Source organism: Thalia democratica, chromosome 1, assembly GCF_965202585.1.
Source record: "Thalia democratica chromosome 1, ktThaDemo2.hap1.1, whole genome shotgun sequence".
In the NCBI taxonomy this organism is placed as follows: Eukaryota; Metazoa; Chordata; class Thaliacea; order Salpida; family Salpidae; genus Thalia; species Thalia democratica.
The window spans coordinates 48698849-48715419 of record NC_139165.1 but is presented as its reverse complement, the minus strand read 5'-3'; the positions used below and the strand labels follow the sequence as shown (position 1 = coordinate 48715419).

Below are 16571 nucleotides of genomic sequence, written 5' to 3'. Positions count from 1 at the left end.
TAAGTTAAGTTTTATACTAAAAATGGACTTAAAAACTTGTTTTTTTTTTAATCTGGAAGATATTCAGAAAACTAGTAAGAAGTTTACAAAATTTTTAGGCAACCTTAAAAAATATATAAGAGTTTATTTTTTAAATAGTTGATACAATTATAATAGTAAATTTATTGAAACCAAATTTGATACAACTTTTATAAGTTAAATATTCTTAAAAATTACGTCTTCATACAAATAAATTATAGAAACATATATTTTTTCCGAATTTAAATGAAGTATTATCATTTTTTACATGAAATAAATAAAAAATTATACTATATATCACATGATTGATTATAACTAATGTTTTATAAAAGATTCCTACTAACTTTTGAATTTTTTAAGGTTAATCAAAAAGTTTTTTTTTGGATCTTTGCTATTTTGGAACTCAAGGACAAATATGTTTAATTCAAGAGCTTAATGTTGTGTTTTTTAAATTGCCTGAAAATTTTGTTAATCTATATGATTTTTTAAGCTAAACAGTAGAAAATTGATTGTGTATATGTTTTTTTCTTAAAGAAAAAATAACTCCTGTGTTTTTTTACATTTGTTTTGTTCAAGAACATTAGGAACACTTGAAATTGAGATAAATGGTTTTGATGCCTTAAATATTTTTTGCATGCTCGATTTTTATTAAATGTTTTGAGCCGATAAAATAATATTAATAACGGGATTCACAAAGATTCAAATTATGACATTTCAGGTTGTTACGAATGAGCTCTTTTATTAGGTATATATATTTTTTCAACCGTCTAAATTTTAGATTATAATTTTTAGAGTCTAATTTATTTAGACTCTAAAATTATAAATTAACATAGAGTTTTGGAATTTTTTTAAATTTCAATTGACCATTTGAGATTTTAAGGTCTTTTTTAACAATTTGAATTCACATGTCCCCTTATGTGTGATTAGTATTATATAGAACACACAAGTAGTAGCAGCATGAAGTGGATCACATAGTAAGCTTTTGTTGATAAAAATAAAAAGCTATAGCATAATAATAAACTGAAAAGTCTAATTGTTCAAAAGTAGTTTAAGCAGTTATTTTAACCTTTTTTTTATAAACATTGATAAGCAAATATATCACAACAGTTTCGTAACCTTAAGTGGTTCTTAACCTTTTTATTTTACATTTTTTGGCAAGGTAATTCAGAGTTTACCTCAAAAATACAAAAAAAATATAACTTTGTGAGAAAAGATTATTTTTAAGCTTGTAATTAAAATTGACTTATGTACGCTGTTTTTTAATTAAAATAGATTTCATCAACAAACTGTTTAAGTTTGTTCTTTCTCACGACAGCTAAAAACAAAGCAGAGTTTGAAATTATGGTTTCATATGGTGTATCTTAAAAATAAAATGCTTGCTTATATTAGCTCCTACCTTAACTCAAAATAACGTTTTAGATTAAGTAAATAATATTAGTAATGTTATTTTGAGTTTAAGAGCGTAAACATTATATATAACTACATTAATAAAAACTACATTTGTTATGAAATGCAAACAAGCATAGTCAAAAAAAATGTTTTCTAGTATCAGTTTTCAAAAACACTAAAACTTTTAAAGGTAGGCGTTGTTTTAGAAGTTTTATTCTTCTTCACAAAAAACCTACACATTTAATCATTTAGATATGATTATTTCAACAGATTATGTAACTTAAAGTATAAAAGCTACGCAAAGAAGAATTATTTGTACAAAATAGTTAATTTTGCTGAGGTAATATTAGTACAATAGTATGAAGCTGCACATTTTCATACTTATTTAACTCATATAAAAGCTGAAAGACGTGTTTTTGATCAAAATAATTGTCAAAATGTTCTTAATAAAAGGTATAATAAAAACTGATCAATAGTATATTTTTATCACAAATTTATTTTTAAATTTATATATATTTATTTAAAAGCTTAATATAAAATGTTGAATCTTTCCCGTCAAATCTATCAATAGAAGATAATGAAAAAATGACTAGTTGGTTTTTTGATGATAGAAGTAAGCACTAGGTGTTTTTTTTTTGTAGCTCACTTGAAATTTTTATGATAAAAAAATTAAATAAACAATTTTAAATACGTCAAGTAATTCAGTAATCAATTCTCGGTTGTGAACGTTTTCAGTATTTTATTTAAAACATGTAAAAATTGATGTATAAAAGTTCCGCACAAAAACTGATAATAAACTGTGGAAAATAAAGAAGATTTTTTTTATGATTTAGGTATGCAGTAACTCAAAATTTGGATGGATCAGTAGTCATTTAAAATGTATGATATAAGTTATAAAGTTTACAACAAACTAAATTTTTACCTTTATTTATAATTTATGAAAATAAAATTAAGTTAAATGAGTTCTACATTAACTAAAAAGTTAAAATTTCATAAGATGCTAGTATAAATTAATACTGTATAACATAGTATTTTCATTATCCCGTTACACAGTTGTTATTAGTGTAATAGGGATTAGTAAAGTAGATTAGTACAACAATCAAAACAACACTTATATTTTATTTACATAAACTAAACAACATAAAGATACAATTACATCACTCTATACTAGAACTACATTTAAACACAAATGATAATACAATTATAATAAGTATCTTTTAACTTAATCGAGAAAGAATCTTGAGTTTAACATGTTTGAAATGCATCTTAACTTAAAGCACACCAATAACCGCCGAATGCTCTGCCGAAACTGTTTATATATGCATTAAAAAACGCATTATTCTCTCAAATAAATAATTTTATTGTGGGAAAGCTTATCAAAATGCATTATTTTTACAAAATATTCCAACACCCTAAAATTATAAAACATTTATTACTTATGATTCCGTTTTAAATAGATTATTTTTAAGAGTTCCCACACCATCGGTATAACTTGACGTGCGTTAAATCATTCTACAGTTGTATACCAAATGTAAGGTTTTTATTTTAAGATGCAAAAAATCAACAACGAATTAATAAATAACCATAGCTGCAATCTTTGCAATTGCAGGAATAATAAAGATTGTTCAATAAAGAAAAACTCTTGAAAACTCTTATTTATAAGACGAAAAATACAGGAAGTAAATCATCAAGTGTTAAATTTAATCATCATACAAAGTAACTAAAACCAGTGTTTATAGATATAAAGTTTTTTCATTAAAAAAAGTTAGTTTAAAAAATGCTGTATCCAGTTTAAAAAATAAAAACATTAAACAAATAACATTTTATAGATTTTGATCATATTTTATAAAGTACTAATCAGATATTTTAAGGGGACACGTTCAAAATCCACCCGCGATCAAAATCAACCTGCATTCAAAATCCAACCAGTCAAGTTCGAGAATCGCTTACCGTTCGAGGGTTAGGGGTAACAGTGATAGTTAAAAATAAATAAAATTTAAAAAATTCAAAAAGTATATATAATAAATTAATCAACAAATAAAAAAAAATCGGGTGGGTTTTGATAGTATACCATTTTAAGAAAGCATCAAAAAATCTTTAGTTTTCTAATTTTATACCTTTACATTAATAAACTTATCTGTTCCTAGCTAATATAACTACAGAGTGCAGTTATATAATGGGTAGCTGCGTAAAAAATTAAACTTTATTGTCAAAACTTGGTTTGATTTACTTATGTGAAATTTATTTACTTATACATTACTTGAATTATCTTTAAAAAATGGCAAAACTTATTTAGCACTAAAAACTTTAACTTTGATATTATTTTTTGATAAATAGTTCGATAGTTTACACACGAACTTTTAAAATAACAACAATGTACAAAGTATTTAGTTTATTGAACTAACGTATGTTTCTCTGTATTTAACTATAACACAGTTCCCCAAAGTTTTTTTTTGAATTTATATTGAATATTGTCAGGCCCGCGGAAGACTTTTTACTATATGGTGCTGACTACGAGCAAATTTTTCTTAGTAATTTTCTCTTTACTTATAAAAAGTTGCATAAAAAGACTCAAGCTCTTTCAAATTAAACTGAACATGATTCTTTTTAAAAGTAAGATACGACCGGATCCAGTGATAACTATATAAAACAATTAAATATTATTTAATGAAAAAGAAAGTTAATATAAAATCTAAAGTTGTTAGTAATACAATTATTACTAACAATAACGTTATTATAAGTTAAAACTTAAGCCACACATTATTTTTTGTAAAAGAAATGTAATATTATTCAACTGTGACAATACGTTATTCTCTCATATCTGTTTCCTTTTTGTGGTGGCATATCGATAGAGCTCTCTTGCGGGTTCGCAAAGAACTTACCACCTGCAAACTGTAACTTAAAAAAAATAAAATGGGTAAAAAACATTTTGAAAACAAGTTAACTTTCAGAGATCGTTTCTAAAGTGTGTGTCTCAAGAACGTTATTCAACAATGACGGTTAACCTCTCACGATGATGAATTGTGGAGTGGTTTATTGAGCAGGAAAAAAAATTCAGCTGGCTGAATGTTGTAATGATTGTTTCACTGTTACCAACAGTGGAGGGGAATCTCTCTTTCTGAGTGGTAACTAAAAAGCCCTTGTGAATTTTTTAAAATTTATCGTTGAAGGTCTAATAGTTGGTTTTATAGGAAAGCTTGCTGATTGGTCAAAGGTTATGACAACTGTAACCAAACTCGTCGTCATTTTGTTGTCAAGTACATGTATTACTAAAATAACATAAACATCTTCGTAAAGTTTTGTTTCAGAACAAATTGGTTTTCGTTAATGAAATTTAAAGTATAATCATACTGAGAATCGAGCTCGGGCTACTTTGATAAGAGTCATTAGACCGCCAAGGGTTTAAAATAATCAAAATCAAAAAATATATACGTAGTAGTATTAAATGGCGTATTTTGAGCAAACGCACAACTTAAATATTTTTTTCAATTTTTTAATTGAGTCTTAATTCAATATACTAATAACGCATGCAGGTACTTTTTTTTTTGAAATTCACTTACATGTTAAGCTTTTTTATATATTTTTTTATATTGCAAGTTATTCAAAGTTTTATTTTCTTATGTAAAATATAAGCTGTACAAAACTACCTATAGTTTTATGTTTTATTTAAAAATTTAAAAACAAGTCATAAAATCTAAATAAGTTTTAGATAACAGAAAAGAATAAACTGTTGAAATACAATTTAAAATATTTTAATGTGTTAACAAATTTATATATGATATTTCAATATGAAAATTGTAACTTTATAGAACATAAATCTTAAGTTTAGCTTAAACTTCTATCGAAGCCGGAAAAAATGTGTAACTTGAGCGGGAACCATATTGATGAAACTTGGATACAAACATAAAATACCAATAGTGCAGAAAAAAAAACAGATTCCATTTAGATTTAGTCAATGACGTTTTCCACTTTATTGGTCATTTCAAGATTTTTTTATCGATTAATATTACGAAAGCTAACCTTCAGACTTCGTTGTCACAATTGTGCCTGCTAACATTCAGCCAGCTTTAACAAGCTTTTAAAAAAGAGAAAGCAAAATTTAAGACCAGAACCGAAATTAAAAGGGAAAGTTACAATGCATCTAAAACATCAAAAGTAAAAAAAGAGAAAAAATATGTTTGATTTTGATTAACTAAATGTTATTTGTGAAAGTTACAGGTAGACTAACAAATAATGTAGTTTACTGAACCTAAAATGTTTATCTATGCAGAAGGAAGAATTCTACAAAGTACTCTTTTTTAAGAAGTTAAAAAATATGAATTATAAAGGATTCCAAAATAAAAATGTTATGCTTAAAACTAATAATAACTTATATTTAGCTTTAAATAATGTTATAGTTTAAAAGCGGGCAACATATTGCCCGCGGCCTGATCCGGTCCTAGTTTGCCGACTCTGAACAAGTATCTTGTCGAAATAAATTGAATAGTTTTTGTAATAAAGTAAAATTAAATCGCTTTGGCCTACTGAGTACTAAGTTTTTCCAAACATATACTTATTCGGGTAGAAGTCTAATATTCACAAGGGACAGATTTGCACGAAGGCACTTTTGCACGGATTAAAAAATTTTAGTTTTTTTTTACTAAAATATTTTATAATTTTTTTTTTGCTATAACTATAATCCCTAAGCTTTACCCTCGTTCGGTAATTTTTTTCTTATTTTTTTTCGATTTTTCATAATTAATTTTATAATTTTGTTAGTTTTTTTATTTTTCTTTTTAAATAATTTTCATTAGGTTTTTTTCATTACTGTTACTTCTAACCTTTACCCTCGGTCGGTAACTTTTTTTTAATCTTATTTTTTTTAAGACTTTTTTTCTTTTTTTCTTTTTTTTTTACTTTAGTGCAAAAGTGTCTTCGTGTAAAAGTGTCTCTTCGTGCATATTTGACCCTTCGGAAAAAGTGTCTTCGTGTAAATTGAATTGTTCCCACTTGTTTTATAAACTATCGTCAGCATGTTTTAAATTTTTAGTTTGTCTCAATATTTATATACATTTTTATAACGGGAACGGGTTTAAATTGCACAAAGACTAAATTTCACGAGGTTAATAAATTTCACGAGAGGACTAAATTGCATGAGCAAAAAATTGCACGAAGTTAAATTTTCACAAGGGAACAAAATTACACAAAGGAACAAAATTGCACGAGGACGATTTTGCACCAGGGTCAATTTTCAACGAGTTACTTTTTTGCACGAGAGTGAAAATACAGAAAACTATTAAAATAAAAACAAAAAAAAACAAGTAAAAAATAATTAGTAAAAAAATAAAGAAAAAAATTACTGACCGAGGGTAAGGAGTAACAGAGATAGTAAAAATAAAAAGATAAAAAAATAAAATTAAAAAAGTTTTACCCGTGCAAAAATGTTTTTCGTGTGAAATTGTCTGCTCGTGCAAAAGTGTCATCGTGCAATTTTATCCCCTCGTGCAAAAGTGTTTTCGTGCAACTTTGACACTCGTGCAATTTTGTACGCTCATGCAAATTTGACAGTTAGCATTATATAACATACTATAAGTTGAAAAATAAGGCAGTTTTTTTTTTTTAATAATGCATGTTCTAAAAAAAAATTAACCCTTTACTCTTATTTAAATAGACTTTATGCAATCTTGGAGACAAAATAATTTAGACTTCCTACGTTTTAGAGGATTAAATTGTAGTTTATGATTTAGACTTTACTGCATGTTTTTGAAGCCTTTTGACAGAAATGAACCAAATTGACTGAAAAAAGTTTTTTGCAAACAACACCAAAAGAAAAAAATTCTTTTTAGATCATTTATAAAGTTGATTGAATTGGTGCTTATTTTATTTAGAAAGAAATATCCTGGACAAAACGTTAAAAGGTATCTAAAAGGTGTACGACTAGATCACCGAAAGGTTTTTCGTGCACCAGGTTTAACGACCAAATAAATTGAGCGCTTTTTTTGTCGTTCAATAAACAGAAATAATACTAAAACCGTTTGTATAGTTAATAGAAAAAATCAAAAAAACTAACTAAGAAGTTAAAAAAGTAATGTTTTATAACCTGTAGTACACATAAGGTTTTACTTGCTTCTTTTAGCTAAGTAGAGGGTTTCTCACCAAAATGTTTTAACTTGTAGGCCAAAATTGGCTTGCAGACTGTAGTTTGCTAACTCTGGATTTAGTGCTTTAACTTAGTCTACAGTGGTAAAAAAATAACAAAACCTAGTAATTACTAATCACTGTGTGTTTCGAAAAGAGTTTAAATATATATTTGATTTTTAAGATCTTAATGTTTTTAAAATAGATCGAGCTTTTGATTTAAAACTCAGTTTTTAAATATAAGATCGATAAATACCATACAAACCAGTTTAAAAAATGTCTTTTAAAATATAAAGTTTAACAAAAAAAAAAGCTAAATAACTTACTTATCCAAAAAAAATTAACAGCAAGTCTTGTAATTATTATTCAAAATTTACTAGTTTAATTTGAAAAAAAGTTGGAACCAGAACTAAAACTTGTTTACTAAAGAAATTTTTTGCTAGAAGTATCTCTTAACTAAATTAAAACTGTTTCTAGTTAATTCTTTAAAGTTAAACAGCTTTTAAAGTAATTCCATTATAAAAAGTTTATCTTTAATATTAACCTTTGCTTTTGTATAAAGCTTCTAAATCTGTAGGTGTTGAAGTTAGTAATATTAAAATGTAAAAGTTAATTTTTAAAAACAAAGTTCTATTAGAAACTCTAAATATGGAATCCAGCTATTTATAAATGAAAAATAAAATCTTAGAATAACTTTCAGGTTTTAGATGAATTTAGGCAACTTTTAATTGTATATAACTAAATTTTATTTTGATAGGTAATAATTAAGGTTAAATACCAGTTTATCATGTCTATAAAAACTTATTTATTTTTCTATCACTTTAGGCCGACTATACTAGTTATATAACAAATGGCGACGCATGGTATTTTTGTTAAGAGGTTCAGAAAATTTAAAGATTTTTTTTTTAATCCCTTAATTTTATAACTTTAAACTTTAACTAAGTAAGTTAAAAATAATGCAGTTACAAAAATACATTTGTAAACAAATTTAATTTTATATAAAAATTTTTTTTTAAGTTTTACAATTTTATAATAAGCTTTTTTATACTTTAATGGTGAAACATGTGCTCCTCTTCACGCGACGCCCCTGTATATAACTAATTATTAAAAAATTCATCAAAATAAAATTCCAGTGCGTTTTCGAGCTCTTCATTTTCGCTTTCAACAGGTCTCTTCACGCTGCACTTTTTCGAAGCGGCAACCCGTAAAAGAATTTCATCGCCGAAAATTTCCAAGTAGCTTGTATAAGAATACACATGTCCCGAAATTACTATTCTGTATTTTCCCTTCTTCAAGCTTCCCCTCAAAGAAATTTCGCTCGCGAAATCTTCTTCAACTGGTATACAAGAACACAAAATGTTTTCATTTGCATTTTCGCTTTCATTATTTACTGGTACGATCAAAATAGATCTTTTTGAGGTCTCAATCTCACTTTTCATTTCAAGTAGGTTTAACAGCAAATCTGTTGAGTCTTCTTCTATTATTAAATCATAATAAATGTATCGAATGCTATTTTCTTTGTATTTAGGCCAAGTTTCAGCAAACTCTTTTCTAGTTTTTATTTCTGGAATATCATATATATTGTTCTCAAAATAAGATATGCACACGCTGAGTAATTGTTCATAGAATACTTTTTTAGGCATCACTAAAGTTCTTCCGTGAGGATTATAAATCCATACTTTGTTTTTTTCGATATCAATAATACTGTAAGCATGTTCTTTTTTCAGGTCAAAATCTTGGTATGTTATGTCATTTTTAAAAGTTACTGTCATTAATGAGTTTGTTTCTAAACCGTGGCTTATTACTTGACTCAAGTATTTTTTTGAACAATTATAGCTAAACACTTCAAAAAAGTTATTTGTTAGACTTGAAAAAATTTGTTCGCTTTCAATGTCGGATGCTAAGTCATAATTTCCTCCAAAATTTAGTGCAACAAGAGCTTTTTCTAACAAAGGCCCAACAAAAGAGCTGTTTAAACTGCGACAGTAAAACAAGTTGTTTTTATAAAAGGGAAGCTTTTCATTAACTACAACTTGGTAAGGTTTTCCGAACTTGTAAAGATTAAATTTAAACGTTGATGGACCACCATATATATAGTAGTTCAAAAAAGTTTTAAAACGCTGCCCTTGCGGCACTACTTTGTAGTACAATTTATCATTGAAGAGCAGTGAGGCCGTTGAGGCAATCATGCCGCAGTTTCCGAGTTTGCCTTGTTTAAAGCTGTACTGGGTCAAAGTTTCATCAAAGTTATATCTATTGTATACATCGGTTATGTTTCTCCAAATTAGTGAACTGGCATTATTTGCTGCATGTGTTATAAACCTTTTAAATGTGTTTTTAACTAATCGGCCAGGTTTGAAGTCTTTTCTTTCGGAGTTTGCTTTTAGTAATCCATTAACTTTAGTAATAATTAAGTTTAGCATTTTCTACAAACAAAAAAATACTTTTAACCTTTGTTTAGTGTTATACCAGTATAAAACTTCTGATCTAGCTGGCTGATCTAAATAACTTTCCAAGATCTATATAGAAATATATACCTGTATAGTTTAGATCCACTTTCTGGATCAGGTAAAGCACTTAATTTGTATAAAGAACTAAATTTTTATGTTCTAATTTTTTATTAAAAAGTATTATTTTTAAATAAGTGTTTGAAATAGCTTTATTTCAAAAACTGATTTAAATGTTAATTACCTTCTTCACTATTCTATTTACTAGTTGTTTAATTTAAACTTGTTAATTTCTTTTTTTTTCTATTTAAATGCATAGTGTATAAGTGTTACACTACTTGTTTTCTTTATCATTATTAGTACAAGTCAAATTGAGTTAATTGTCAAATTAACTTTTTTATAAAATCATTAATACTTTGCAATTTTTTTTATAAATATTTACTTCCTTAAGTATTTCAATCAATTGAAAAAAAAGGTCAAGCTTTTCGCATGAAATACTGATAAAAGTTCAACGTAAAAGTATTTCAGCTTTTTACAATTGTACTTTATTTAAAATGTTGTGACCTATTTATCAAATATTTTCATTTATGTTATTAGTATTGTTTTTACTGTTTTATAAATTAAGTTTTAGTTATTTTTTTAAGTTTAGTAATGTTATTTACTTCTATGTTTATTCTTTTGAGTTTTAAGCTTAGACTGTATTTTCATTTTTATCTTAATAGACAAGTTTTTTGAGTACATTATGAAGAAAACTTTCTTACATAAACACACAATTAAGTTAATTTTCGTTACTTTTGCTTTTTCATTTTATTGATTGTTTTATTTCTTAAGATATGAAATTTCAGATTAAAAAATAATTTTTTAGCTTGTATGAAATTGTTAAAGTATGTGGTGTACATATATATAACCGAAAGGTTTTTTCGTATACCTGGTCTTTAGAGTTCAGACCAATTTTTCTGAGCGATTTTTTATCGTTCAATGACGATATATATACAATTAACAATCTAAAAGAAATTCGTTAAAAGCTTTTTTAAAAATCTATCGTTTTTCATCTAAATAAAAAATATATGTTTTTAATAAGTTAGGGATATAAGTAACTTATTTATTGTTGAATTTATAACTTGAATCTAATTTAAAAAGTATGTGTTTTGAATACCTAAATACAATTATAAGTTCAAAAAATACAGTACAAGGATAAACCTGGCAGTTTGCAATTCTAACTCAATTGCAAATATCTAATGAATGTGTGAATATTAATTGCAGATTTTTACTTTATTTTACAATAATTATAAACGCTCTTTTTATCATTCTTTGTGTGTACCAGTTAACAAAAATTTTAATCAAAAAATACGCGTTGCCAAATGTTTTGGAAAACTTTCTCCAGGTTTTCTGAATTTTTTCCAGGTTTTTTAATTTACAGTTTTTAAAATCTATTTCTAGTTTAAAACTAAGTTTAAGATAAAAAACTGGGTTTATTAGTATAACAACATTGAAAAAGTACTATAAAGCTACTTTAAACTTGTTTTTATTAAAAAAAAAATCATCTATACCAGTGGTTCCCAACCTTTTTGATGCCCCGCACCCATGAAATATTTTAATTTGTTCACGCACACCTTGCAGTACATGCAATGATTTTTTTAATGATTTAAAATAGATCGATGAGCACTTGTAAATCAATTTTTCTTGATAATGTACTATACTAACAAAAACTAAATATATGGAATGTAAAAAGTACAACAAACCTTGTTCAATCAAGTTTTATTTATTTTTATATTTTCTTAGGTATAGAACATCAGAACTCACCCTCTCCTCTGCAATGATAAACGTTTTATGAAGGTCAAGCAAGTAAGTTTTGAGCTCATTAAATTTCAAAAATATTGATATATATTAATAAATATTAATAAAAATTTTTAAATCTTTAAATTTTTTATGAGATTTGAATTGCTTGTTAGCATTAAAAATCTAAAGTTATGTTTTTTTTAGTAAAATAACTTAAGGCTTACAGTCGCTCAAGTTAGAAAACATCTCCTTATTTTTCAAACAATAATGAAAAGTAATCTTGCATCCATGGTTGGAAAACCCTGATCTATACGATAAATTTTTACGAGTGTGAAGTTAGCTTGGTAACGATTTTCAAGAATTTTTTAAAAATGTCCAAGCTTTAATCTCAATTATTTTCCTTATCTTAATACTAAATAAAAACTTTTTTTTTAATTCTAGAGAACGGTTATGGTCTATGAATTAAAAAAAATAAGATCCTTTGATTGGGTTTTGACTTTTAGTGAGGGGCCCCTTAGAAAAAAAAGAGTTTTGTTTTCAATCTTTACTAAGCTCGAATTTAATTTCAAAAATAAAGAAAAAACCAAAATTTTTATGTTTTTCATTATTTATATTTAATTGTGAATAAATGCTATACAAGATTTTTTTTTTCAACTGTTAATATTTTGTACTATTTGGCCTAATTCTAGAATTCTTAATTCCGCAATAAGGCCAAATAGTACAAAATATGAGTTTTGTTATTAATTTTTATTTAGCTCAAATAAAAAAAAAATATTTAATTTTTATATATATGTGTGAATAAATACCATGCAGAATTTTTTTTCAAATTGTTAATATTTCGTTTTATTTACAATGTAACGCCTCTGGCTAAAAATTAAATTTAGCAAAAGAGTTTTCTCTAATTAGGGGTTTTTTATTAATTTGTTAACTTTGCCGCCTTTAGTTTTAAATTATTTAGATTTGAAAAAGCTCAAGCTGAACTTCTTGGTGCTAAATTGTGAGTTTGTCATTAATCTATTATTTTCTAGTTCTGTCTCTTAAATTGAAATTTCTAAATTAGTTAAATTGAAGTTAATTTTACTGTGGTTTGCATAAATTTGAATAAACTCTGCTGTTGATAAAATAAAATTGTAGTTAATTGTACTTTTGATTTTGCATAAATTTAAATAACTAAACTTTGGTGTTAATAGATCATTATATTGAAATTATCTGTAAATTGGTTATATAAAATTGAATAAATAAGCTTTGTTGTGGATAATTAGTTAAGAAGCAAGCTGCTTTTTGGTGCTCTTAATAATCTCTGAAATTTACAAACCAAATTTGATTAATCTAAATATCTAAAATATCTAAATATCTAAAATATCTAAATATCTAAAATATCTAAATTTAATTAAATAACTAGTGGGCCATACCTAACTATTATATAGTATATAGTGGGTATAGCATAATGAGTAATAGAGCCAAGCCCACCAAAAAGGATAGTATGTTCTCTAAAGAGAACATACATCATACTTTAGACAAGGTCAACAACCCCGAAACTCGCTGTAGCCAGCGTAACATTGACAGAGGAATCAACAAAAGGGGTGTTGACCCACACTCTTCGCGCCGTAGCCAACCTGGTCCATCAGACCAACCACAACCTTCGTGCGAAAGATATGGTGACCACGACGTGAGTGAACACGCTTTAATTGATACACAGAGTTTAGAAATCAGTGCCGAGATTGACATGAACATAGGGGGTGGTCAGTCAGGAAATAACCAAAAGGAGGAAGAACCCCAGGCAGCAATGGGCAGTTATCAACAACCTAGAGACCAGCCTAATCCAAGTGGTCTGCCAAGACAAAGCTACCCACCCCAACAAAATTCTACACCTAGCAACTATGGGCCTCCACCAAGGGTGACAGGACCACCTAGCAACAGCTCCATTCCTCCAGCAAGAACCTCACCCTTGACACTCCAACAACAACTCCAACCTAACCACTTAAACATGAACTATTCCCTCCAAAACAACAGGAGACCCCCTATTCAAGTGCCACCTCAAGAACTGGGTGCCGAGGAGTTAGTACAGGGGATCAAAGATTTGAAGGAACAAATTCGACGGGCTAAACTTCTAGAGGAATTTCGAAAATTACAAGAAGAATTACATGAATTGAGAAGTCTAAATCCATCCACAAGGACAAATCACGACATCTCAACTCAGGTTAGACAGAATACATACATGGATCCTCAAATCCAGGTTCCCCACCAGGTTTCACACACCTCAAAGGCTCAAGACCTACCAAGGAGCCAGGTGATATCTCCGCCTCATGCAAAAAACGAGCTCCCAAACTCTCCGCAGTGAGAGGGAGAGTGATTGGGGCTACACTATCTCACACCCAAGCTGTCCAGTTTGTAAATAAAACCGCCCCTCGACAGCAACCCCCATCTCAACCGAGATCAACCAGAAATGCCTCAAACTGCACTATAAGTCATCCAGGAAATGAAGTGTCCACACCTTCAAACAAACCAAAGATGACTTTTCATATAAAGCAAACAGCCTCACGTAGTGCAGCAGAAACACCCGATGAGAACCAAAGTTCTGAGCAAACACAGCCAGCATCACCAGGGCCAGCGTCAACGGTCAGCGCCACCTTAGCCAGCACCTCCACGACAAGCGCCAACGATCCGAGCTACCTTAGCCAGCACCACAATGGTCAGTCCCAACGGTCTGCGCAAACACAGCCAGCATCACCAGGGCCAGCGTCAACGGTCAGCGCCGCCGAAGCCAGCACCTCCACGACAAGCGCCAACGATCCGAGCTACCTTAGCCAGCACCACAACGGGCAGTCCCAACGGTCAGCGCAAAGACAGCCAGCATCACCAGGGCCAGCGTCAACGGTCAGCGCCACCTTAGCCAGCACCTCCACGACAAGCGCCAACGATCCGAGCTACCTTAGCCAGCACCACAACGGGCAGTCCCAACGGTCAGCGCAAACACAGCCAGCATCACCAGGGCCAGCGTCAACGGTCAGCGCCGCCGAAGCCAGCACCTCCACGACAAGCGCCAACGATCCGAGCTACCTTAGCCAGCACCACAATGGGCAGTCCCAACGGTCTGCGCAAACACAGCCAGCATCACCAGGGCCAGCGGTCAGCGCCACCGAAGCCAGCACCCCCACGACGAGAGCCAACGATCCGAGCTACCTTAGCCAGCACCACAACGGGCAGTCCCAACGGTCAGCGCAACCGCAGCCAGAACCACAACAAAAATCTCTCGACACTACCAATCACAACAAAGATAAAAGTGTAGAAAAATGGACATTTCAACTGAATAAATTCCCTGCACCCAAACCGAAGAACCTCCCTCAGGGCCTCCTATTTTTAGCGGATTCAAACACAAATGTTATCTTTTTGGTTGACAGCGGATCCGAAATTTCAATCCTGCCGAAGGAATTGACTAACGGTATAGACAAATATTTTCCTAAACAAAGTAGAACCATCCAAGGGTTTGGTAACAAAACAACACACCCTATTGGTAGCGCGGATGTCGAACTTCAATTGGGGAATTTAGAACCCATCAACCACTCGTTCTGGGTTATTCAAGAATCACGCCACTTTGGCATTATTGGCATGGACCTGTTAAGAAAGAACGAACTAGCGATCCTGCCATCTACCTCTCAACTATGCAAGATGGGGTCAAACGAATCAGCTAGACTGTTCGCACCTGCTGAGTTGCCCACCCCTATAGTCGCTTCAGTCAACCACATCAATCTGGGTGGTAAGAATACGACTCCGTTAGAAGAAAAATGCAAAAGACTATTAATGGACTTCCCTGAAATTACCAGGAAGCCAACCTACCACGCAAAGCCAAAACACAACTACGAGCTCGAGATAATATTGGATAATTACAAGCCTGCCATGGTCAAAGCCAGGAGACCTGGTGTTTTTTTGTACAAGCATAGAAAAATATTTGGTACTTTTTAGATGAATACTACTTAAGAGCTTATTCAAATAAGCAACATTTGATTTTCACTGATTATTTTGTACAACACCTAGAAGCTGCTTGCATTTTTTATATTATTGTTAAATGACTTAACTTTTTAATTTTCTAATTTGAAAATTGATGGGGTTTTTGATTTTATATTTTTTTGTACAACCATTAAAAATTGGTATCTTATAGACATGTATTTTTTTTGTAATTATCTTAGCTAAAATAGGTACTGTGTGATATTTTATATAAAAATCTAAAATTTTCTATATTGCATTGAGTTTTGGTTGTCTCCTGTTTAGCACTGGGAAAGCTTGCCAAGCAAATTGTAAAAATCATGGCTCAATAACTTTCACTCATCTAGTTTGGTGGGGTAAGTCGAACTGCCACACCCCAGAGACCTCAGAATGAACCATTCTAATACGAACAAGCTGCCACTACGTACAGCAGAATTGTAGTGACGATGTCGATTCGTCTGGAAATGCATACATGGCAGCACACCTTCGGATGCCATGGGGGGCAATGCCAACCCGTCTGCTGATGATGTCAAGCAGACCCTCGAATCCGTTGGCGTTGATGACGATGGTGAACAACGCCAGGTCGCCAGCGGAGCCAAACTTCCCGCCAGAGTTCCGGGAGAACCACTACAAGAAGAGCGGCCGCGGCTGGAGCAACCAGAGAAGAGGAGGAGAAGGCGAGTAAGAAGAGGCCGAGCCTCAACCTCCAGTGTAAGAGTAAGGAACCATCATCATGAACGGTAAACATTGACTTTTAAACAAACTTTTGACTCATGATTGTAATTAGGAATTTGTAAATTTATATTCAAAAAGAGTCTTTTCTTTACAATTTCTTTA

At 30.0% G+C, this 16571-nt stretch overlaps 1 non-coding gene across 1 annotated transcript; it reads left to right on the top strand.

Annotated features, from left to right (window-relative positions):
• The first annotated feature begins 4344 nt into the window (after positions 1-4344).
• On the top strand, positions 4345-4534 carry LOC145849314 (small nucleolar RNA U3). The gene has a single exon (XR_014372358.1). It is a non-coding gene; the product is annotated as a small nucleolar RNA U3 (small nucleolar RNA).
• The last annotated feature ends 12037 nt before the right edge of the window (positions 4535-16571 follow it).